This window comes from Manis javanica, chromosome 12 (assembly GCF_040802235.1).
Source record: "Manis javanica isolate MJ-LG chromosome 12, MJ_LKY, whole genome shotgun sequence".
Lineage (NCBI taxonomy): Eukaryota > Metazoa > Chordata > Mammalia > Pholidota > Manidae > Manis > Manis javanica.
The window spans coordinates 48,215,872-48,242,519 of NC_133167.1; the positions used below are offsets into that span (position 1 = coordinate 48,215,872).

The 26,648-nt window shown below is 38.8% G+C and overlaps 1 protein-coding gene across 1 annotated transcript in view; it reads left to right on the forward strand.

Moving 5' to 3' along the window:
• The first annotated feature begins 470 nt into the window (after positions 1-470).
• LOC108389193 (igE-binding protein-like) overlaps positions 471-26,648 on the forward strand; it is an 82,749-nt gene continuing 56,571 nt past the window's right edge. Inside the window, exons 1-2 of the mRNA XM_073218581.1 lie at positions 471-957; positions 21,912-22,022. The gene's annotated coding sequence lies outside the window, so the exon portion shown is untranslated. The remainder of the gene's footprint in view (positions 958-21,911; positions 22,023-26,648) is intronic.

Here is a 26,648-nt window from a genome sequence, read left to right on the forward strand (position 1 = left end):
TTACTTTCCTTAGAGTGGGTCCCATTATTGCACTTGTCTTAATGAATAATTTTTCAAACATAGATATGTAACTTTTTAAAAGTCACATTGACTGAGATATAATTTACATACAGTATAATTCACACTTTTTTAGGCATACTAGCCTATACTAGTTAACTTTACTAGTTAATTTTCTAAGATTATTATAAATATGAAGCTACCACCTACTTTTTACATCTGTCTGAAGGCTTACGATAATTTTAATGATCTTTAAGTGTGGGGCCAAGAGCAGAAATCTCTTAACTTAAGTAAAACTACTTGACTCCCAGGCCGGGATCGCGCGCACTGGGCGGGGCGCGGTGAGTCTGGGGCCTGAGCCGCATCCTCAGCGTTGGCGGCGGCGGCGAGGCCAGGGGCGGCGGGCTGAGGTCCCCCGGCGCAGTTCCCCGTCCGGCCTTGCGGGGGCGCCAGCGCGGCCGATCAGGTGACCGAGCGCTCATCGGGGCTGCGGGAAGCGGCCTCGTTCTCAGCCGCCGCCGCCGCCGCCGCCGCCACACCTACTGGAGGAGCTCGGGAAGGCGGCTCGGTGGCGGCTGGGGCGGAGAGCGCCGGGGGTGGGGACGGAAGGGCGGCGGGAGGAAGGCAGGAGGCTGCTGGGCCGCGCGCGGGCTGCCGCTGGGGAAGGAACCCCAAGGTGTCCGCCGCGGCTCGTCTGTCACCCGCGCGGACTGGGGCGCCAGGGCCATGGGCGCGCTCCCCTGAGGCGGAGGTCGCGGGCAGGAGGGTAGGAGGCCCGCGAGAGGCTGCTGCGGAAGCCGCGGGCCCGTGACTGGGCGCCAGGCGGGCGGGCGGCGGCGGCACCAGCACCACCATGTCGCGCTCGGTGCTGCAGCCCAGTCAGCAGAGGCTGGCGGAGAAGCTCACCATCCTCAGTGACGGGGCGTCGGCATGCTCACCCGCCTCTACAACATCAAGAAGGTGCGCACGGGCCGGCGAGGCCGCGGCAGGGGCGGCGGGCTGAAGAAGGTTGGAGGCCTGGGGGGAACCGGGGATGGGTCAGCAGGCGGTGCCCAGGGCCGACCTCACGGCGTCGCCGCGTGGGGCCTGCCCGGGGTCGCCGGGATGCGCCGCGGCCTAATGCGGAGCCCCGGGCGCCTTCCCCGGCGGCTCGCGGGCGGGCCGCAGGCAGAGAGAAGCCATTTCCCGCGGCGCGGTCCGGCCCGGCTCCGCGCTGGGCGAGGGGCGCCGCCGCCGCTGCTCCCCGGATCCTGGCCCTGGGACGGGGTCCGCAGGAAAGGGGGCTGGGGGTGGGGGGTGGGCGACGTCTGCGGGGCGGGGCGGGGGAGGAAAACTTGGTCGATCCGCAACTGCGGTTGAATGGGAGGAATCGCGGAAGCGGGAGCAGTTTTTCTTCAAGTTTTTTATTGTTAAGTGTGGGAATGTGGGAAGGGAATGGCTAATCAGGGTGAACCCCCACCCCCGCACTTTGCCACTTTATTTTAGATTGCTAAATAAAAGCCGGTCGAGAGCGTGTTGACGATTTGGAATTATTTCATTTTGAAGGTGGGGAGTAGGGCAAGTGAGGGTGGAACGAATTTTCTTCTGAAATACTTCTGGGCTGTGAGTCACTAGAACAGGAATAACAAACTTCTCTCCCTTCACTCTTCACTCCTCCTCATAGTTTTCTCAGCCTTGTCTGATAGCAAGACGCTGTTTTATAAAGTTCGGTGTCGGTGCAAAATAAAAACTAGATACGTGGCTACTACTGATTATTGAAAGCATATTCTGATAGAGTAGCTGTAGCCAATAGGCCCATTCAAAGTCAGCAGATTGAATGGAAGGCTGAGTTGGAGTTAAAAGCAGATGTAAAGATAGAACAAATACATTAATTTATCTTAGGAGAAAACAACCAAATTCCTTTTCTTTTTAAGACAAGATTAGTAAATTTCAAAGAATTTAATAAAAAAATTTTTTTGAGATTTTTTTTTGGTACAATCTAGATCTTTAGAATTCCCAGTTTAATGTCAAATCTATTTTTGTTGTGTTAACATAATCACCAATATTTCCTTTTGGTTTAGTCATAACAGTAGAATTATAATGCTTGTTCATAGGGCTGCTGAATAAATACTACTTTTGAAATTCGTATCATAGGGTTCAAGTGAAAAGTGATTTATTTCAACAGTTTGATAGAACACTAATTTCTAAAGGAGAAGGCTGTCCTACCTTAATAGTGATCAATTTTATACAAGGATAGCTATGTTGCAGTTGCTCAAGTAGATGCAAGGATTTGACTCTTAAACTCGGTGCAACCTGGAGAGTAACTGCCACATGCCTGTTCAGTTTGTTGCATTTGATGTGGCCGGAGTTTACTGTCATAGAGAAGCCCTTTGCATTTAGGAAAGAGCCTTGGTTGTAAATTTAGTAGGTTAGAAGTAATTAAATTTTAGACCGTATTACTTACAGATTGTATTGACATGAACTTTTCTTATGAGATTATGCTCCTTAACAGACTTAGAAGTTGGTTCCTCTGTGAACTTTGTCCAAAAGATGAGCAAGTCAAACATTACTAAAAGTTACTAGACCTGTGGTATTGTGGTTAAAGGAAATGGTTATGCTGGTTTCCAGAAGAGGAAGTGAGAGTAATATCAAAAGTGATTTGGGTATTTGGGCAAAGTATATTTTTGTAAGCATTCATTAAACGTCTTTATGGTAGAAATACAATCAAACTTTACATATTTTACCTTAGGAAATTACGTAAGATTAAATGTTAAGTATTTGGACTTACAATTCTACTTCACTGCCTTTTCGAAAGCATATTTTTTTCATTTCCTGTTTTGAGAAACTTAAGGCTCTTGTATTACTGAACTAGTAAAATTTCAAATGAATTGAATGATCATTATTTCCAAACATCAAATATTTTGAGTTATGGAGATGTTATATTTCAGCACTGAACGCAAATTCATAGTTTGTTGAGAAATATTTTGTCTCCTTGCTTGATTTGTGAGTTGCTCTGGGCAGGGACAAGTTACTCATTTTTAAATTAGTACATCGGGTCCATGAGGCCTTCAGTTAAGCCTTGTTGAAATGGATGAATGTAATATGTATATTATGTTTATAATATATACATAATACATATATATATATATGCATATTTAACATATATATGAGTGTGTATATAATCTTGCTCCAGTTTTAATAATAATAGTTTTTGGTTTGCTCTCCTTCTAATTTTGCATACAAATGCATCAGATTTTGATTCAGCCTATCAGTATAAGACTGTTGTCTTATAAGACTGGCATATAAGGAAGCTGACTGGTTAGGGATTGAAACATTTGTTCAAATAACTTGCCACAAAGTGAGTAAGATCTGTTCACCATGTGTGTATAAGGTTCATACTGTCTGCATTTTGATGACAGTATGAACCACATGATCTTTTCAATCTCGATTTCTTAGTCTTCAAGGAAACACTTCCACTGACTGCATCATACATGTCTGCCCAATTACCACATTTTTATTAATACAGGTATGCATTAGATTATCTATCAGAGCTTATTACTCTGTTTTGACTGGAAGTCTGCAATGGAAATATTTTAGTGAACATATATGATGAAATGAAAAATACATCAGTGACCTAAGTAAAATAAGTTACTATAATTAAGAATAATATGCTTTAATACTTGGAAAATGTAACATGGTTGCTGAAAAATGTTTTGCTTTTTAAAGAAAATCTTGTAAGTTGAAAAATTTTTTAGAACTTAATATGTACAGCTAGCTCCTAGAAATTTTAAGGCCCTTGTAGTCTAATCAGGGGTGTAAGAACACACAAAGGAGGATTTTAGGGGAAATAGCTGAAGGTGGTGGTAGGTATTCTTACATTGTATTTTTTAAATTCCTTAACATTTTTATTTTTTATTGAAAATGTCTTCCCTTTACCAGACCTAATAATGATACTCATGTATAGAGTAATTTTTAACATTTTTCAGGCTACTTTCATATCTGTTGCTGTGGCATGGCAGTCCATGTGGTAGTGGAAGGAGAGCATATAGGGGTAGAGGTTAAGAGACCTGCGTTCCAATTTCAGCCCTTCATTGAGAGTTCTGTAACAGTGGATAGGTGTCTTGACTTTCTTGAGCTTCATTTTTTCCTCCTCTGTAAAATTGGGGAAAATTAACTATAAAGGAAGGCTACAGTCTATTCTAGCTCTGATTATGTTATCTTTACAAGTAGAACTTATGGCCCATTTAAAAAACTAATTGACCTCACTTTAGTTTTCCATAATACAGGGATAGTAATACCTGCTCTGCCTACTTCACAGAAATGTTTAAGGTAAAAGTAACATTATGAAAATAGTTTAAAACTTCTATGAATGTAAGATAGTATTTATTTAGGAATCACAACAACTTTTTTGGGCAACATCTGTTTCTATGAAATTCTATTCCTGTTAAGCAAGCACTTTCCCAAAGCCCAAAGAAAACATTTTTGCTGAATTTAAAAATACCTATTTTTCTTGTTTACTACTTGTTTTTTCTGTCTTCTTTCTTTTCCTATACTGTCACCAGCAGGAACTTGATAATTCTGTACCAAAAGGTCTCAGTTAATAACTGCATATTTTTCCACTTATTAAATTATTGCCTCAATTCTAAAGGACAGAATGGAGATAAGAACCACCCAAATATTACAAACTTTTTTTAATGGAGTATTTTTGCAGATTTCAACATACTTTCTGAAGGGCCCCCACCAGTAAGATGGCAAACTTCCGGCTTCTCTTCGGGGTCCTTGGTTCCCACTGGCGCCACCTGAAGCCCAATCACCTCTCGCCCCCCTCCCAATTCCAGCACCTAGCCAACAGCCACCAGCCCCGTAGAAGTGACACCTCAATCAATTCATGCCCCTTCCTATATAACCCAGCACCTTTCCCTAATAAAGTGGAATTCTGCGGTGAATTGCTGCTGTGTGTCGCTCCTTTCCTTTCATTGGTGCCGAAACCCGGGAGACGGGACACCCCAACTGGGCCCCGTCTTTCCCCTGACACCAGCAGCAGCTTGCCCTCGTCCTCTTTTTCCGGCGCTGGCTCATCACACTCACTACTCCTCTCTGGCCTTTAGGTAAGTTTTCCCCCCGGAGTGGGCCACTCTTCCCCGAGCTATCGCAGTGCCATGGACCGTGATCATCGGGCAATGCCCTGACACTCGGGGACGAGGAGGGAACTCTCCCCGCCTCAGGCCTTCATGGCTGCGGCGGACCCTCAGGCCCCTCCTCCAACAGCCATAAATCCCCGCCTCAAGACTTTACGGCTGCGGCGGACCCTCAGGCCCCTCCTCCGACAGTCATAAACGCATTCACCGTCCCTTCCATCAGTGCTGAAACTTTTTAAGCAAAATTTCCCCGGGGTGGGCCACTCTTCTCTGAGCTATCGCAGTGCCATTGACCGTGATCGTCTGGCAATGCCCTGATGCTCGGGACGAGGAGGGAACTCTCCCCGCCTCAGGCCTTCACGACTGCGGCGGACCCTCAGGCCCCTCCTCCAACAGCCATAAATCCCTGCCTCAAGCCTTTACGGCTGCAGCAGACCCTCAGGCCCCTCCTCCAACAGCCATAAATCCCCGCCTCAGGCCTTCATGGCTGTGGCAGACCCTCAGGCCCCCCTCCAACAGCCATAAATGGGCTGACTCCTTTGCAGATGAGAACGCTCCCTTTTCCCCACACCTCCTCCTTTGTTCCGTCCGCCGAAATCTGTTCTGTCTGCCGAAAATTCCTAGTGCTAGGTACCTTGTGACTCCGGCAAACTGCCTTCTTAGAGAAGTCTGGGTGACGACCCACACTTCCTAAGAAATTCCGACTCGTATACGAGTTTCCGCAGACCACCAAGGATCATCGAGGACGCCCTTTGTCTCCTTGCAGTCTGCTTCCAGTCCGAGGATCTCCGTTCGTCTTCCCCTGTTGGTCTCCTTCTTTGTCCTTTAGCCATGGGAGCCTCCTCATCCCTCCCTGAAAGTTCACCTCTTGAATGCCTGCTTAAGCATATGGCTACCCTCTCCCTGACACCCGATATAAAACCAAAACTTCTCCGTAAATATTGCTCCCAAGATTGGCCGACATACCCCCTAGACAATAACAACCAATGGCCCGCAGGGGAACTCTTGATCCTAACATCACTCGCAATCTCTTTAACTACTGCCAGCGCCTGAAAAAATGGAAGGAGATTCCCTATATCGAAGCTTTCTGCCTCCTCCTCCCCCCTGCCCCCTCCCAAGTTCTCCTAGCCTGCAAGCCGCCGCCCCCGCAGAAGCCTCCCATTCACTCCCTTCCCCTTCTCCTGCAACAGCCCTTCTCCCTTCCTCCCCCACCATCTCCTCCCCCATCTCACCTCCTCCGCCTTCGTCCCCCACAGATTAAGCCTGAGCCTTTCAGCCCCCCCTTTAACTAGGTCCCGGGGTCCTCATCCGTCTTTGCCCTCATCACCTGTTTCTCCCCTGTTAGGGACCGCCTTTGTCTTCTCACATGTTTGTAGGGAGAATGGGAAAGCACCTTCCCCCATGTCTGAATGCAGCATGGGAAAGCACAAGCTAGAGAACAACCTGTGCAGTCCTTGGAAGTTATCTGTCCACAAAAACATATCTTGTCCTCGAAGACGAGCCAAGACTCCTCACTCTGAAAATAGAGAGACCTTGAAGATGTGTAGAAACACCGCCCCTGCTTCTAGCTATGCCCTTCCCCCACTTGCCGATGTGGCAGGAATGGAGAACAAAGAACATTTTGTTTAAGCATTTCATAAGCAATTAACTGGAGCCCTGCTGTAGCTCAGTTAGTAGAACATGGGACTCTTAACCTCAGAGTCATGAGTTCAAGCCCAACTAGAGCGGCAGAGGCAAGCAGCTGGGCTGCTGGCTGGCAACACGTGGGTCCGATTCTTTATTTTCTTTGCCCCCCTTCTGCACTTCAGGACCTGCTCGACTAGGCACGGCTAGACCGCGTCACTCCCCCACAGACTGAGCCAGAACCCTTCAGTCCCCCTCAGACTCGGTCCCGAGAGCCTCCCAAAATTATTGCCCCCCTCCGGGAGGTAGCAGAATCCGAAGGCATCATGCGCGTTCACATCCCTTTCTCCTTAGGAGATTTAGCCAACTAGAGAAATGCCTAGGTTCCTTTTCCACTCATCCCACGACATACATCAGGGAGTTTCAATGGACCGTCCGGTCTTACAGCCTCACGCATCATGACATTTTCATGCTCCTGGCCAATACTCTCCTCCCTGAAGAGTGTAGACGAGTTTGGGACTTCGCCCAAATGCACGCTACCGAAACCCACAGGACTGACCCCACCTATCCCCCTGGCCCCACTGCTGGCCCTGAACAAGACCCACACTGGGATTATAACACTGCTGTAGGTCTCCGCTCTCGAGATATTTTTGCCTCCTGCTTAATAGCAGGTCTGAAAAAGGCAGCTCGTAAAGTAGTCAATTTTCAAAAGCTCCAAGACATAATTCAAAAGAGAGACAAAACCCCCTCCGAGGTCTTAGACAGACTCACTCAAGCCCTATTACAGTATACCAGCCTAGACCCAGAAACACCTGAAGGAAAACATGTCCTTATGACATACTTCCTAGCTCAAAGCTACCCCGACATTAAAGCTAAACTCAAAAAGTTAGAATAGGGCCCCGCTACCCCACAGACTGAGATCCTAACAGTGGCCTTTAAAGTCTTCCATAACCAGGAAGAGGAGAAAGAATGCCGTAAACAAAAGGCTGATCAGGCCAATTTCCAAATGTTGACCCAGCTGATAAAACCACAACCTGGGCGCGGGCGCCCCTCTACAAACAAGCCCCCCCCCAGGAGCTTGTTTCAAGTGCAGAAAAGAGGAACATTGGTCAAGGGCATGCCCCTCCCCCAGATCTCCTACCACCCCATGCCCCAGATGCCACAAAAAGGGCCACTGGGGGTCTGATTGCCCAACCACCCGAAGGGGAGGCTGGACGAACAACCCCCATCCTAAGCCTGCCGTAGTGGGGCTGGCAGAAGAAGATTGACGGGACCCGGGGGCTTCTCGCCCGACCATTTCCATCACCAAACAGGAGCCCAGAGTTACTTTAACAGTAGACGGTTGCCCCATCTCCTTCCTCCTAGATACAGGAGCCACCTTCTCAGTCTTGCGAGAATACCGGGGCCCTACCATGCCAGCCATTACTCCTATAGTCGGGGTAAGAGGTAAACAAATTTTCCCATTAAACACCCCCCCGCCTTTTTATGCACAATCCAAGACAATCCCATACCTTTCTCCCACTCCTTCCTGGTTATGCCCCAGTGTCCCATCCCTTTACTAGGACGGGACATCCTTTCCCTCCTCCACATTTCCATAACTATATCCACTCCCACAGCCCCCAGTACTCCCTTTCTGATGGCCCTCATAGCCGACGACCCCCCTCTACCCAATGAAAGCTCTGGTTCCGCCCTCATACACCCTGTAAATCCCAAAGTTTGGGACATTACAAGCCCCTCCATAGACCTATGTCCCCCTGCCTCTATCAAATTACGTGACCCCTCTCAGTATATCTGTCAGCCCAATACCCCCTAACCACTTCAGCCCTCATAGGCCTCCAACCCATCATTCAAGATCTCTTTAACAAAAATTACCTCAGACCCACTCACTCCCTGTTTAATACCCCCATATTAGCTGTTAAAAAAACCAGCGGATCTTTCTGCCTTGTTCAAGACCTTCGCCTCATCAACATGGCCATTGTCCCTATCCATCCCTTAGTTCCAAATCTGTACACCCTTTAATCGCAGATCCCTGCCTCGGCCTCCCACTTCTCAGTCCTAGATCTCAAAGATGCATTTTTCCTATCCCTCTGGACCCCTCCTCCCAAGATTTTTTTGCCTTCACCTGGACGGACCCATACACAAGACATTCTGAACAACTCACTTGGACAGTTTTGCCACAAAGCTTCCGAGATAGTCCCCATATTTTTAGACAGGTCCTAGCTCAGGACCTCAAACAGTTTCATCATGATCACTCCGAGTCCACCTTATTACAATACATGGACAATCTTCTACTCTGCAGTCCCTTGTGGGAACAGTCTCAACTTGACACTGCCTCCCTACTTAACCTTCTAGCTTCCAGAGGTTACCGAGTATCCCCCGTCAAAGCTCAAATCTCTTCCCCTCCTGTCGCTTACCTCAGATTCCTTCTATCTCAACAAAGAAAGTCCATTACGTTAGACAGAAAACGGCTCCTCTCTGACCTGCCCGTTCCCAAAACCAAGACAGAAATCCTTTCCTTTCTAGGCCTGGGTAGATATTTTAGAGCGAAGATCCCTAACTTCTCTCTGTTGGCAAGACCCCTATACGACCTCAGCTAGGGCCCCCCTAAAGAACCATTATCCTCCTCACCCTGACACTCCTTCATTAAGCTCCGTCATGCCCTTGTGGAAGCCGCAGCTCTCCATCTTCCTGATTTGTCGAAGCCCTTCTCATTATACATTCATGAGAGGTCCAATCAAGCTCTAGGAGTCCTAGGCCAATATTATGGCCCATCCTTTGCCCCAGTAGCTTATCTCTCCAAGCAATTAGACCCCACAGTTCGGAGATGGGCCCCCTGCCTACGGGCATTAGCCGCTGGACAGCTCTTGCAGAAGGAAGCTCATAAACTGACATTCAGGGCGCCCCTTACCATTCTGTCCCCACATCACCTTAAAGATCTCTTAACCTACAAAAATTTACAGACTCTCCCTACCTCCAGACTCCTGACCTTACTGTCCTCTTTCCTCCAAAATCCCGTTCACCCCCTTTGCCATCCATACCCGAATCATGACTTTTTCCTCCTTTACTGCTCTCTCACTTTTTTTCCTCATTCCTATTGTCTTCCCCACCACCCCAGCCTCCTTTGTATGGCGATTCAAAGTCAGACAGACTTACACACAGCATCAAACAAAAGTTACTGCCCTCATTGCCACATCAGACTGTCCTCTGAAAAGCTGCTCTGAGCCTTTATCCTCCACTTTCCTCCCTCCACCGAAGTGTTCACTAGCAGCTACCCCTATTCTCCCTACCTCTGCTTCCTCTATGACCAAAAACAAGCCTATTGCAGGCGATGGCCAGAGACCTACAGGAGATGTCCCTACTAGTCTTGCGCCATTCACTACATGGGTAACTTCCAGTACCCACAGTATTACTCCTCGAACCGTTTCATGAAATATCCCAACGGCTCATTCTCCTTATCAATCCCAGATCCCCGGGACTCTCGATGGGCTGCCAGAGTCACAGCCTCAGTTTACTATGAGGGGTCTTCGACCCCCCACAGTACCCTTCATATCTCTCGAAAGTATGTTCCCTCTCATTCCCAGATCTCTCAAGTTGCATCAGATAGCAGACATTCCGAAAAAGCTATTATCCAAACTCTTGATGGTGTCTCTTCATCTTCTTATCCCCACCCCTCTTCCCATTTCTCCTACTCTTCATTACAGCTCATTCAGGACACCACCATCTTTCTCAACCACACCCTTAACACCGCCAATTGTTTCTTGTGCGCATCACTACAGCGCCGACTGCTGGCCGCCTTGCCCCTTAATATTTCCAACTACTCCTTCCATGCAGAAAGACAACCCCTTTTCCCCCTGGCAGACATACCCCTATGGGAACCAGAATACACAGATAATCTCACCACCACTGTGTGTAGACCCAACTCCACCCCCCTCCAGCGCACTTCACTGCCTCTCTATCTATACCCCTACCTCCAGCTCTAAGACTTTTGCGCAACCAGGACACTTCTTTTGGTGTAATGGCAGTCTTTTCAACTCACTGCCTCGCAACTCCTATACACCCTGCATTCTCGTCACCATAATCCCACAGCTTACACTTTACAGCATGGCAGAATTTCTTGAGCTCCAACCTCCCTTTCCCTTGCGCATAGAAAGGGCTGTTTTCCTTCCCATCATGGTCGGTATCTCTTTGATCACCTCAGCCATTGGGGCAGGGTTTTCGGGAGAAGCCTTGAGTCACTCTCTATGGGCAGTTAGAGATCTCAACGCCAAACTTGAGGGAGCCCTAACATCCACTGCTGATTCCCTAGCCTCTCTCCAAAGACAGGTCACTTCGCTATCTAAGGTCACCCTTCAAAACCTGCGGGCCCTAGATCTGCTTACAGCCGAGAAAGGCGGCACCTGCTTCTTCCTCCGGGAACAGTGCTGCTATTACATCAATGAATCCGGCATTGTAGAAACTGACATCACCAAACTCACTGACCTTGCCTCCAGCCTCCACTCTGCTTCCAGTTCCAACCCATTCAGTTCAATACTAACAAACTCCCTCCTCACCTGGCTCTGGCCCATTGCAGGCCCCATAATAATCATTCTTCTCGCCTGTCTCTTCTTACCCTGTATAATAAAGTTCATCAAATCCGAAGTCGGAAAAATCTCTAATCAAGCTTTTAACCAGCTTTTACTCAGGAACTACCAGCTTCTGGCCACAGAAGATCCCTCACCCTCATGTGACCTCCTCACCACATGCTGAGATGGACCTCTCTCTCCGCTGGAAACTGTTCCTAGAAACAATGGCCGCAGATGCCTGGCTTCTGGCACCCATATCCTCCTGGCACCACCATTAGAATCAACAAGTCCTCGACCTATAGTTACAGGGAACCTTCTTTGATTTCCAACCTGAAGAAGTCCACATCTACTCATCCTTACTGTTGGGAGTCCTATCAACCCTTTCCTCCCAATCCTCAAGCCCTCATTCCCTTCTCCACCCCTGTTCAGCAGGAAGCAGCCAGAGAGAAAGCAACGTCCACAACCCCATAGAGGAGAAAGGGGGGAATGAAGGGCCCCCACCAGTAAGATGGCAAACTTCCGGCTTCTCTTCGGGGTCCTCGGTTCCCGCCGGCGCCACCTGAAGCCCAATCACCTCTCGCCCCCCTCCCAATCCCAGCACCTCGCCACCAGCCACCAGCCCCCTAGAAGTGACACCTCAATCAATTCATGCCCCTTCCTATATAACCCAGCACCTTTCCCTAATAAAGCGGAATTCTCCAGTGAATTGCTGCTGTATGTCGCTCCTTTCCTTTCACTTTCACTTCCTTTTTGTTTTTTAATTAGAGGATTTTTTTTTCACAGTCCTTTGCCAATGCTATTTTATTTCATGAAGAAAAAAATTAGTAGAATTGCATTGTAAAATAGAAAGTACTTAGCTGTATCTGTTTCTCTAATGGGTGGTGTGGGGCAGGAAGTTATATGCGGAGAGTGCTGTGCAAGGTAAAGGAAGGGGAACGAACTTCAGTCTTCTCTGTAAGTGTTAAAATTTCTCTTTATTTAGGATGTTATTTTCTCTGTTGGTCAGTCAGAAGCATGTTCAAAGATTGTCCGTGGCAGCTTCTAGACTGATAGGTATTAGTAGTATGAGGTAGTTTTTTTTCTCCCAGTGGGGTTTCACTAGTGACAGCCCTTAAATATGTTTAGAAGAAAACATTGTATTTCCATAAATCTGAATTTAAATAATATATATTATTTATTTAAAGAAATCTTACTATGTCTATAACTTTATTTTTCAAGGAAGCTGCTTGAAATTGAGCATTTGATAATTGTTTTTCTCAAGGTAGATGTTAGGCTGAGGAGATAAATATCCCTGAAAAATACTTAAGAAAAACCTTTTTTTTTTAAGTGTGCTGATACATTTATCTGTCTTGTGTTTCTCATGTGGAGTTGTTAAACAGCTTAAATATTAATTTTTTATGATTACAGAAAGAATACATGTTTATTGTCAAAAACTTAAACATCAATGTGTGATTTCAAAAATTATCTGCCTGCCCATCTCCCATGTTTAAAAATAAGCTTTGTATACTTAAATTGTTTTTGTACAAATACCAACATATGTGCATGCATATTCTATTATATGACTAAACTAGATTCTTTACAAAAATAAATTGGCAGCAACATGGTGCAGCTTATACATAAATGCAATTAGGGTCCTTAATCTATTGCTTGTATACTTACAGTTTAAGAAAATTTAAAGGAATGGATTTAGCTATATAAATGGACATAGCTATATCCATTATGTTAAAAATGAGGAGGCCAGATGAAAAAAATGTGTCTGTGTTGAAAGTTCTTGTCTTTACTGGTTAGGATGATTGAAAATCTTAAATTCATGTCGTTGATAATTTACTAGCTATGTTAGCATTAAGTAAAATTCCAACAATAATTTTGTGTCAGGTTCAATAGGTGTACATGTTACTAGGACCAAATAGTTAATATCTTTATAGTGTAATAAACATAATATATAATGAAAGTAATGCTAGCTGACATTTATTTTGAGATTTCACTGTGCTGTGTGTATTTTTTCTTTTAATTTTCCTTAGATCGGTGATGTAGATAGGTACCTGTTTTATAAATAAGGCAATAGAATTTGGAGAGGCACTTTTTTTTCTTGACCCCTAAGTCTGGGCTCTTAATAAAACTTTTTGCCACTAGATTTATAGTTACTAGTGAAATTTTTGTCAATATAATTAGATTTTGAACCCATGATAACCTTAAAGAAATAATGCAATTATATTATAGAAATACTCTTCCTGTCTACTGTTGTATGAAGTTTGTGTGGATTTGTATGAATAGACAATTGAAATCACATAGTGTACCAGAGTGATTATTAATGGATACTTCTGTTTAGCTTAATAATGTATTAAAATGAGAAATTGTTTAGAATTAGGAATGTTAAAATTCAATTCAAGAAATTTTGGCGAAATATATTTTGTATTGACGTTTCATGTTACATGCACTTCCCCATTGTGATTATTTCTAAACTGTAGTGCCTGAATGAAATTTAGTCCCATATTAAAACATACAAACTGAAAATACTAACCATACAAGTGATACTAAAGAAAATAAACAATTTGCTTAAACTCAGGGAAGAGTATATATAAAGCAGCAAGGGAGGTGTAAAAGAAACAGCGAAATAGCATTTATCTTCCTTAATTTTAAGGACATATATAATCATTTCCTCACTTGCAGATATGTTTATAATCGAAATTTCAAATACAGTTTTTTGTTTCTAAAGTCAAATGGTAACATTTTTACATAGAAAAGCCCTGTAACACGAAGTGCAAGAAATGCAGTTAGATAAGTAAGATCAGTAAGTGTGTTTTTGTCTCTCTTGGACTTTTACAAAATTAGTAGTGCTCCTTTCTGTTCCCAAGATGTGTTTTTTTGTTGTTGTAACTGTTTTAATAGTCTTTATTAGTAAATGCAATAAAATAATTTTTTTTTGTAATTCTGTTAGGAATTGCAATACTGCAGGTACACTTTGGTAAATTGTTTACATGATATGACAGTGATGAGACAATCTCCTAGTTAGTCATTTCTTCAAATAATACTGTACTGAGATGTTTTACTGCAGTTAAGAAACTTCATAAGCTCTTGAATCATTAGTTTGTAAGTAGGGTTGTACATAATGCCAATTTCAAAGGAATCTTTTAAGGAAAAAAGCCTATAGTGGAAAATACTTTGTAATTGAATAGTTTATTATTTTAGGTAGCTGACAGTATTAAAAATGCGTCTTTAAAATTGTTTTCTAAGTCATATAAACTATTCTTTCAGTCTGTAATATTGTGGATTTCTTTTCGTTCATTCATTCAGTCTTCATTTACTGAATGTCTTCCTGGACATTGGGGAAACAAACTATGATAGCCTCCAGTGCCAAGAAATTCAAATTTTAGTGGATGAGAGAAATATGTAGATACTTAGCTAAAATGCAGTGTGGTTTAAGTGTGGTTGTGGGAGTCTTAAGAAAGGAGGTAAAGATCCAGTGTGCAGGGAATGGGAAGAAGAGATGGTGACTTTTGTGGTTAGTTTTGAAGTCTGAATAGAAGCTTCAGTCAGGCAATGCCAAGGAGTAGCTAGTCATTATTTAAGATCCCAGAACTTTTGTACAGTAAATACAAAATATATATAAGGTTATAAAATACTGTACTAATGTCTGATGTTCTTGCTGGCCTCTATAAACTTCCCTGTCATTTTCCCTATTTGTAGTGTACTCTTTGGGTTGAGAGAGCTAGATTCTAGATAAAGGTCTGAGACAAAAAAAAAAAAGTGACTCTGGATAAGTTATTTAACCTTTCTGTTTATAGTTTATAAATCGAAGAGGAGACAGTTGTTCTCAACCAGGGATATACACTAATGTATAATCATTTTAGGTTTTTTAAGTATACACTTTTTGGATCTTGATCCAAATAAGTCAAATATTTAAGTTCTTAATACCTCTGGTTTCTTTTTCTGATACTTGTTCACTGTAGTGATTTAATTTTGTTTTCTAGAGTATAAGTAAACTTCTGGAATGCTAGGCTGCACATAGGCTCTCTACTTTAAAAACAATTTACAGGGTATTTTCTTTCAGTTTCTGGTATGCTCCAGGTTATGTCTTCTGCTTTCCTAAGCCATGTTAGTCTTACTGATTTTAATTCTTGAAATCTTAAATAAATTCCAGTTCTCCCACATTTGCAGAATACTCTTTAACCTTACAAGGTTGAGAATTAAGTAAGTTAATTCATACAAAGTGCTGCTAGTACAGTGCCTAACACGTAGTAAGAAGTGAATAAATGTAGGCTTTTGTTACTAGTTCCATTTTCAGGGTTTAAAACATAGTGGGCACTTAATAAATGCTCATTTTTTCCCAATTAAATCTAGCTCAGGACAATTTTAGGAAATGGCTTTGGGAAACAGTTCTTAAGTGTTCCTTTTTACTACCTGATATTACAGTTTAGCATCTATACTGCTATGTAGTACTGCTAATACAACATTACTGTTTGAATTTCAGAAGTATGCTCTTCAGTAGTCCTTTAAACAGCAACTTCGTTAGAACAGTAAAAGTGTGACCACATACAACACTTTGAAAAAACTGTAACAGAACACCTTTGTTTTATAAACTGAGATGTTTCTGTATAATGGAAACTGAAAAGTGTTTGAGGGCAACAGTGGCACAGTAACTCACCTAAATCACTAAAATTATCAATCGTTGAGTATTATGGGAATATATTTAAGTTCATGGTTTTCCCAGAATTCATGCTTAGAAAACAATTACCATAATTGTATGTCTTTAAACCTGCTGTTATTGGCTTTAAGAGGCAGTTATTAATAAAATTATGTTAATTTTAAAGCATTTCCAATAATTAACAGTATTCATTCCTATCAAGCCTCTTAATCCACACTGTGGAGGTGGTTTATTATATATATATATTTTAGTCTACCTAAGCTCACACAGAAATTTAGATGTAAATTTTTGTTGGCCAAAATATAGGTGATACATAAGAAAAAAGTGAATGGAAAATTAACCACTAATACTACTTTGAGACTTGTTTTGCCCTCGATAGACTTTCCAGTATTTATTGAAAATTTTCACCCTGTATTTCATTATTTTTAAAGTTAGAAAATAAAAGAATGATAAGTAAGTTGCTTTTATGGTCCATGATCTTAGATGATGTCTGTTCTTTCTTTAGGCATTAGTTTCAATTTCTTGAAGACTCAAGGGAGAATTTTCATTCCTTTATGCTTCAGTTTTGCAGAACCTGTGTTAAAACTTGTGTTTTGTTGAACTGAGTAAACATTAAGTTCCTCTTTCCAGTAAAAACTGGTCATATTCTGTGTTTTTCTCCTTTTCCATGACATGATTTAGGTGGGCCTATTCTTTTTTCCTCTGCTCTTACAAATAGCATGCATTCTCAGTATGATCCCTGGGAGTTTGTTACAGTTTTTTTCAGTTATGTTATTTTAAAAAATCATTTCAATGTCAGTATTTTGGCAAAAGAATGTGTTTTATTGCTGAGTTAGACTAGTCTTAAAAAATATTTACAAAATAAAATTGATTGAACTAATTAGATTTTTCCTTTGATAGTCGTAACTCCAGTGAAGCAGCTGAGGTATTAAAAGAGTGAACCATGTTCCTATACATTTTTTTTTTTGGAGCATATGCTTTTATACGACCATTTATTTTTAGTGCTTTGGGTACTTACAGTTGTACAACGTTGAGCAAGTTACTTAATTTCTCTCAATCTCCTTTCCCCCCTGTTGAGTGATACTTTAGATAAAGCATAGGTGTTTTACACACAGCAGGTACCCAGTAAATGTTCTTTTTGCTTCTCACTCTTGTGTCTTTAATAGTTTTCTTTTTCTTTTTTTCTTGATTGTTACTTTATTAATCTGTTAGGAATAGATAGATGACTATTTCCATCAATGTTTGATTTTTACAGTATGGTAAGTTCTTAAAAAAATAGTAACATTAACCATGTAAAAGTAAGCTGTGGTATGTAAATCTATGTTGTGACAGCCTTGAGGAAAGAAATTGGGAAGCGGTTTTGGTGGCACTTTGACAGAAAGAATTATTTTAAAGTTGTACTTAAAAAATCATACAAAGTCTGGTCTTGGTTTCTAGTCAAAGACATTCATTTTGTGGCTTAAATGAAATACTGTTTTTCTGAAATATCTTTGTTCTTTATTTTTGAATAACATTATATTTGTGTTTTATGAAAAATGAACTTGAAGATATTGAAATGACAATACTAATCTACAATTGGTTAAATGGAAAATCTTATTTTGGTAATTGGGAACTCACTATAGATAACCATGTGATTTGAAAAAGTTTTATTAAAAAATGAAAGATAATCATTTAGAACTTACTTATAAGTACTTATGTGCCAGGCACTGGAATAAGCACTTTATGTGCATTTTGTCTTATAAAAATTTCAATAGTCTACCCTATGAAATAGGTAGTGATAGTATCCTTAATTTATGGATCAGAGAATTGATGCTCAGAGGTTAAGCAACTTGCCTAAAGCCAAAAGGTTTGTGATCTACTTGACTAAGAAATAGAGTTCTTAAATATTATATTTAAGTTTTTCCTTTAACACTAGTTAATTTTATCTGCCACATTAAATTGAACCAAGTTAGGATTATTTAAAGATAATTAGAATATTCATGGAAAATAAAGTTCCAATTCTGAGAACTGGAAATTTAAGTATAAAATATTTAAATTTGCTCTAGAGCTTCTGGAATTTTAATTATAATGTTTCATGCATTATGAAAGCATGCTGAGTCAAGATTAAGTAAAACAAGATTTTGGTGGGGGTGTTTTTGTTTTTGTTTTTTAATTCTGTCATTCAGGTATAATTTCTTTTTTTATCTGGTGAATTACCCCTTTTAGCCAATTGTGGGAAAAACGTTTTGGTAGAACTGTTAAGATTTCAGGGATTTATACACAGTTTTGCTTTGTACTTAACTTTTTGCTTTTTCATTTTTTGTGGGGGGGGAATAGAAATATTCAAAAGTTTTATCTAATTGACTTGGTAATTTGTTAAACATCATGATTTCATGGTAAGCCTTTTTTTAAAATGTATTAGTCTAAGTATATTGATAACTTGGTAGTATATTTCATTTTCTTAAATGTAGTATTTCAAAGGACATGATTTCATGGTAAGCCTTTTTTTAAAATGTATTAGTCTAAGTATATTGATAACTTGGTAGTATATTTCATTTTCTTAAATGTAGTATTTCAAAGGACAATACTTTAAAGAGTGAAAGATTAATTTTTTGTAATATTGTAACTATAGTAGGATGAGATAGGGTTTCAGGTGTATCAACTGCAGGCTGTGTTCTTAAAATACAGGTCGTTAATGATTTCTTTGTCCTCAGTGTCTTTGAAAGGAAATTTTTTGAGTTAAGATGAGGAAGAAGATTAATCTTCATAAATTGAGGCATCTGGTTAGTTGGAATTTTTTTGGTATACCCCTTTTTAACCGAATTATTAAGTATGGCTTTCTGCCTGAATGAATTTACCTAGATGTTACTTTTAGTCAAGTCATAGTTTGTTTTTTTCTTGTGCCTTTTCTTTTTTTTGCCTGAATATATCCCACACAAGGATCTCTCTTGGTATTAATAAATCAAGGAGGTTGATTTCAGGAAAAAAAATGGGGTCTGGTATTTTTGTATAGTGTTTATAAACCTTGTATTTTTTTGTTGGCATTTTTGAGTGCTCATGGTATGCTAAATAGCCTTGTGAATTCTGCATGCACACAGACACTCATGTAATGGGCCTAAAAACTTTTTAGCGTAGGTGGTAATTATTGTCAGCTGCTTAACAGATGAAGAAACTGAGGCACAGAGAAGTAAAATCACTTGCTTATAGTTACATGATAGGAAGTGATAGAATCAGGATTTGAACTTGGACAGCCTACCTGAGAACTCATGTTCTTAACTACCAGGCTAACCTCTTCATAAAAATACAACAAATTTGTTATATTTAGACTTGGGGTAAATGGAGGAAATATGTGATTGGGAGAGGGAATTGTCATAATTGCTGGTTCTATACTGCGATAAAAGTTATCTGTGATTACAATCCATATGAGGCTTTTACTTCATTAATTATAATTATTATAGCGATTATTAACAACAGCTAACATTTTTAGAGCACTTAAGTGTAGTCATTTTACTAAATACTGTATGTGGTTTATCTATCTTTTTTCTAATCTTCATAATGACCCTATGAGGTAAGTACTAATTTCCACATTTACACATGAAGAAACCAAGACTAAGAAATCTTACATAATACATTCAAGGTCTCATAGCTAGTTAAGTAGTAAAGATTGAAACCCAGTCAGTCTTATTCCAGAGTCTGTATCCTTAATTTTTATGGCATACCCATTCTTACTATAGCATGTTTAGATATGGCTCACTGAGCAGTGTGGAAAAAGTAAATCACTTCTAAGGAAAGACTATACAACCATTTATTTTTTCATTGCAATGAAATTCCGTTCTCTTTGTTTTCAGTGTAAGAACGAAGAGCTGCTCATATATCTATATATTTTTAGTTACTTAATTAAATTCTTACACAGTAAAATTTGTGATCATGAAAAATGGTTTTGGTAGTTGATATTATTCAATAATCATTTATATTAGAATGTTCTGATAGCTAAATTTTTAAATAATTAGAATATGAAAGTAATACATATTAAAAAATTGAACATAATTTGGAATTACTTTATGCTTCTACCTCAGACATGTTTATGAAACTTGATTTTCGTTATATCATTGATGTAAGGAAATGCTAATCTGTAGCTATTTGTGTTTGGATGAATTCTTAGTTATGTGGTTCTTGGTTATTTTTGTAGTGTATTTTTTGGGAAGTGGATTAATTGGAAGACTAATTTATGAGAAATAATACCTTAAATAATGGTTTACTCAGAGGAAAAGTCATATATTTTTAATATTTATGAAGTTGAAATGGAATTTACGTAGTAGACATGTCAATCTGTTTAAGGATTATGTAGTTCTAAATTTCTTAAAGTTAATTTTGTTTTATCTAAGTATTTGAGAATTAAGTGAATTCTTACTGCATTCCTTTTTCCATTTGGATAGCAATAGGGATGTTTACACTGATTTTCATACTTTGGCTTGGAAATTAGGTGAGACTTGAAAAGTAGTTTCAATTGGAGTTGAACTGCAAAAGTCATCCAGTAATAATTTACTTTAATTCTTGGCTATCGTTTATTTTTAAGGTATATAAAATTTCACTGATTTTTTAATTATGTTTTTATAGTTGCATGTAGTCTTTATTTTTTCCTTCTAGTATTATTTTGAATTGATTTAGAAAGAGCCCCAAGAACTGACATGGTTGTACACTTACACAGTAGTATTCAAATATATATGAATACTATAAACTCTGTAACTATTGTATACCAAAACTCACTACTTAGAATACCTTTAAAATTGTGGCACCATAGAGTTCTAATCTTGTTTTGTTATTCATAGTCTGCAGTGCATAAGTTTTCTACTGAAATGTATGTCATAGTTTGACAATCATTTACATGTAATTTTCTCTCTTTTTATTACAATGCTTCCCAGCAAGGACAAGTTTGGAAGGTTTGCAAAGCTTTTCACCTTCCCTCTGCCCGCTTGCCCGCTTTCAGATCAGTTTCATGTTTCATAACTTCTCTTTCTGCAATTCACAACATAGCTATAGTAAGCAATGATAAAACGTCAAATTGCAATACTTTATTTCCTCATGCATAATAGAGAAAACTTTTCAAAGGACACATCATCCTTTCTAAAATTAATAAAAAGTTAAATAGGAATGTTAAAATTTTAGTAATTCCCTAAGAAATAACATCTCACAAATGAGTTAATTAAATGTCACATAATAAAATAGTGAACAGAATTGAAGATTGTATTCTGTACTGCTAATAGTTCAGATAAAAAGTTCTTTCTAGTAGTATTATCTTACATTTGTATAATGCTTTACAGTTTGCTACAGAGAGTGCTGTACTGCTGATGTCAAAATGTAAACATTTCCATTTGTTCTGTGCTTATGAGATATAGAACAGATGTAGATTCATTGTTTGAAGTGCTGCTGATATGATGGAAAACACTGTTGTTGTAACTCAAAATATTCAGAACAGAAACACTCTTTAGTATTATAAAGACAATTTTAGCAGCTTCCAGTTCTTTTGAACTAGCCTCTTGTATTATAAAATGTTTAAAGTGAAAGAGGAAAACATTTTGGAAAAGACATTTAAACATAAACTTTTATATTATAATACAAACATTTCCAGTACCCTACTGAATATTTAATTTTGTAATATTTTATTAGCTTCAGATGAATACAATCCTACCTCAAACCAAGAATTTTTCTTTTTTTTTCTTTTAGGTTTGAGCTTTTTTCTTCACTGCTGTTCTGTGTTAACTGCTTTGAAACTTTCCGTTCATTTTTTTTTCAGTAGAAGAACATCTCTGTACTGTCTCCCATTGCATATTTCAGCTGTGACAATCCCTGCACTTTGCCTATTCATTTTATCACCTGCTCACCAAAAACAATAAATACCTTTCTAATTTCTGTTTACAGATTTGCTGTTACTTCTTAGTTTTAGGAGAACGGTGCATTTCACTCTTTTTTATTACTGTTGTTTTATAGGCATGTGGAGACCCCAAGGCAAAACCATCCTACCTTATTGACAAAAACCTGGAATCTGCTGTGAAGTTCATAGTCAGAAAGTTCCCTGCTGTAGAAACCCGCAACAACAATGTAAGTCATTTAAATTTTTGTGTTACTTATTTTAGCCATCTGTAAGGAAAGTAATGGTTAGTATAATTCTTGAAATAGCTCTTGTTTTTTTGTATTTTGACATGTAGATTACACATTGATTAAGGGCTTTTACAGACAATATGCTTATCTCTGAAACTAGAAAAAGTGACTGCTACATTGCCATTTGTGGAAAACACAAGATCTTAATTTCTTATACACTTACTTTGTTTCAAGTTGCAACAGACAGGAAGGCAATAGATGTGTATATATTCCAAATATTTATATAGCTACTTGGAGAGTTTTTTCTTATACACTTAGGTTCAGAATCTTCTTGATGTGTTTGCATATTTTTTGGTGGTTCTTTATAATAACTTATGTGAATAATTTTAGAAAATTAGTCTCATGTTATTATCTTTGCTATCCCTTTTTATTTATGTACAAACTCAGTCTAGAACTTTCCTATTACATATGGTCTCCCTAGCTTTAAGAAATTCTGTTTTGAAAGTGTTGTGTCTCTTTTTGGTGCCCTCAAATAGTGCATATTCATGGAAGAGTTGTGTTTAACCTGTTGATACTACTTTCTCGTAAAAATATTTTAATGTAGAGTGAAAATACCAGTCGGAATTAATAAAGTCTGGTAAAGTGCTTTCTAAAGAATGTTTTTTTAAGTAATTTTTGAGTACAGGTTAAGAGAGGTCTTTCTTTGTTTCATAGAAGATTGTGTTTTGTAACTAGTATGTGAGGTATCACAATTAGTCCCCAGTTACCAATGGGTGATTCAAAGCACATACTTTTTAAGAACACTGTTTGGATAACACTTTTGTAGTTACTGACATTAATTAGTTAACTTGTCTGAGAGATTATATACTCACTCTGAAGGAAAGAGATTTTATAATGAAAATCTAACATTTAATTTCATACACATTTCCCATTTTCATGGATTGTACAATTTCTGTGATATGAATGCTTCAGAGAATCTTTGAGGTTTAATTTATAATTGTGTGTCTGTATAAATTTTCCTGTAAGAACAAGGAAAGTTCCTGAAAATGAGGTGGTTTCTTATTAGAAGATAAGATTACATGTATATTCACTATTTCATAACAGTAACATTTTTTTGTTAGTAAATTATTAAGAATCTTAGCTCTTCTTGATTTGCTGGGCAAACTTTATTATAATGCTATTGTTTTTGTTTTTTAATAGTTCTCAACTTTTGTAGCACAGAATTGATTGTTAAGAACTTTATTGAAATACAGTTCATATGTATACAATTCACCTATTTGAAGTGTACAATTCGGTGTTTTTTAGTATATCTGCAGAACTGTGCATACACTACCACAGTCAATTTTAGATCATGTTCATCAACCCAAAAAGAAAATCCTGGACCTATCAGCAGTTTCTCCTGCCCACCCCCAGTCCTAGGCAAACACTCATCTACTTTCTATCTGTATGCTTACTCTGGAGATTTCACAAAAATAGGATCATGTGACATGTGGCCTTTTGAGACTACTGTCTTACACTTAACATTATATTTTCAAGGTTTATCCAAGTTGTAGCATGTATTAGTACTTAATTTCTTTTTATTGCCAAAAAATACTCCATTGTGTACATATTTCACATTGTATTTATCCATCATCAGCTGATGAACATTTCAGTTGTTTCTACTTTTTTTGACTATTATTGATACTACTATGAACATTGTGTAAAAGTTGTGTGAATATGTGTTTTTATTTCTCTTGGATATATATACCTAGTAGTAGAATTGTTGGGTCATGTGGTAATTCTGTTTAACCTATAAAATCAATGTACAATGTTGTTGAACGTTATATGAGTACTTGTAGAATTTACTCTGTTTTGTTTGCAAAGTCTGAATTTTGTCAGATGGACTTTACAACTATACAGTGTAATGCTGTTCTGTTGTTTTTTACTTACTGAAATACCATGTACCTGGATAACTGAAGTTGTGATCTCATTTTTGATCTGGGCCTGCTAAAATCCTTGTGACAAGTTCCTAGCCAGCTTGGGTTAAGAAATGAGAAATGAATTCAGTTTTATTATTAGTTTTTAATTCCATAAAAGTAGTTAGAGGAAGGTAAGGACTGGGAATGACAGTAGCATCTGAAGTTTATAGGAGCCTGCGGATTTCTGGCCACTATGTGCACTGAAGAAATGGTATTGATATCGCAGGTTTTTTATCCTCCTTTATACTGGGCTTTGGGTCATTGTATAAATATGTGTCACAGAGCTTACTTTATCTCAGGGGTCAGGAAGAATTACTGCTCAGCACTATTTCTGTTTTCATTCATGTCATTCATGTAAGTACCACCTGTCCCCAATTTCAGAAAAGGAAGTCATAAAAAGAATTGGTTCAGTGAAAAATTCAGCAAAATTTTTTTTGATCTTCTTAAAGGCTAACATTATTTTGCAGCCAAAAACTTAACTGATTCTTTGCTTGATACGCTGCATTCCTGCTGCCATGCTTTTAAATCCCAGTAAAAGCTGTGAGCACGTAGATACCTGGTTTACAATAAAGGAAGGTTTTGCCAACAGCAGCGCAGCATTGTTGCCTAACATGGCTTCAACCATGAGGATGTTGAATTCTGTTGAGTCACTTGTACTGTCTTGATCAGACCTTTTTTTTTTACCAGTTGTAAACTTTTATACCTCCACTCACCCTACCCCTAGTTCTGGATTTAGGGGAACTTTTTTAATTTTTATTTTTGGGTAACCAAGAATTCCTTCTTTTGTGGGTAAATATGTTGAACTAAATGTACATATTCTTCAAAGCAGGCTGATTAAGTAAAATTCAAATGAATAAAAACTATACCAGTTTTGTAATTATAGCCACTTATTGAGTATCTTGTATGTGCCAGACTGTGTATTTTAATAGAATTACTAAGTTTTCTTACTTAATTTTAGATTAAGGAAAGCATTTCTTAGGTAATTATCTCATTGTCTAATTTATATAACATGATACCTCCTGTTATTTTGAAAATATGACTATATGACTGTCAAATGGGTTTATAGTTTGTTTTCCAGATGTTTCTCATGAATAAATAGAGGGAAATGTGTTATTTCCCTGGATAAAGAAAATTCCTTATTTTATTAACAGGTAAAAATTGTTTTGCCCAAGAAATTCTAAAAGACATTTTAAAGCCGATGTTTAGCTGTATATTAAAACTTGATGAAATTTTTCTCTAAAATGTTTTAGACTTAATTTTTCCTCCTTTGTTCCTCCTATGTGGTATTTATATCTAAAAACTACTTTGTGTTTTTTCAAAACACTAAAAATATCTAGCTCAAAAGTGTCATTATGTAATTTGCATGTTATACATTTTAGTATAACATTTTGGATTTGATTCCCGAATTAATGGGGAAATGGTATAAATTACTGTCCTTTATATATTAAATTTGATCTTGACTCCATGAGAATGAAGACATTGTTAGTGAGTAGAGTGCCATGAGATTAATACATGGATTCTGGACTGAGATACAGGCCATTATTGAAATCTCTTGAAAATTAAATTTTCAAACTTGGAGGTATATTTTGTGCTATAGTTATTACTTATCCCCTCTCTCAAGGAACATAGTATTGTAAGATACTATATAATGTCATATTTTTAAATTAACACCCAAGAAAAGGCAAAATAAAGCAATTTTCAGAGTGTCATAATTGCCAGTAAAGTTGGTTCAGATACAGCATTAAAGTCTGTTTTTAAACACCATTTTATCCTTAGTGTGTGGTATATAAGACACAGAATATGTGTTTGATGAGTTAATGAACCTAATTAGTATGCTTTAACTTAGCTAGCCTTCATTTATTCGAACATTGTCATAGTTTTATGTCAGGCCCAAAATTTACCAACACTATTTTATAAAACTTCATTATGTTATTAATAAAAAACCCCACAAAACTCTGTGCTTTTTGGTAGAGCTACACAAATACATCTTGTTAATTATATTACTGAAAGTAAGCTGAAAAAAAAAAAGAGTGTCAGCTTCTTAAAAGCATAAATGTATTTTGGGGGTGGGGTGGCAGTTTTGGGAAATGGGTGTGGAGAGGCCCTTGACACATGCACTGTGGTTTAGTTAGGAGTTAGAAGGAAGGGAAACTTTCTCGTTTCTGGTTAATCTCCAAGAGGGCATTCCTTGCCTTGTCAGGCTTCCATTATGATGTGATAGTTTACTGGTTAAGAAGTATGGAGTTTGGAGTCAATAAATCAAAATTTGAGTTTTGGTCTTTCCACTTACTAGCTGAATGATTTGGGGCAAATCATATCGCGTCTTAAGGCCTCATTGTTCTCTCTAAAATGGTGATAACACCAATCTTAAGAAGCAGTTTAATATTTCCTAAAGCATTTAGCAGATATTTATGACAAATTGCTTTTGACAGATGGAAGCCGTTATTTATATTACCTCTCTGACTTTTGGTCTGCCTCACTGGCTTTCCTTCTAGCTACTCTATAAATGTGGATATTTCTAAGTGACCCTATTTTTTTCAATATATATAAAAACATGTACTCCATGGCTTCAGCTAAGTAATAGGCTATTATCTTCTGTGTTCTAGATCTAACTTACAACTACCTTTTGGACAGGTTCACAAACTAAACAGCCAAATTGTGTCAAATA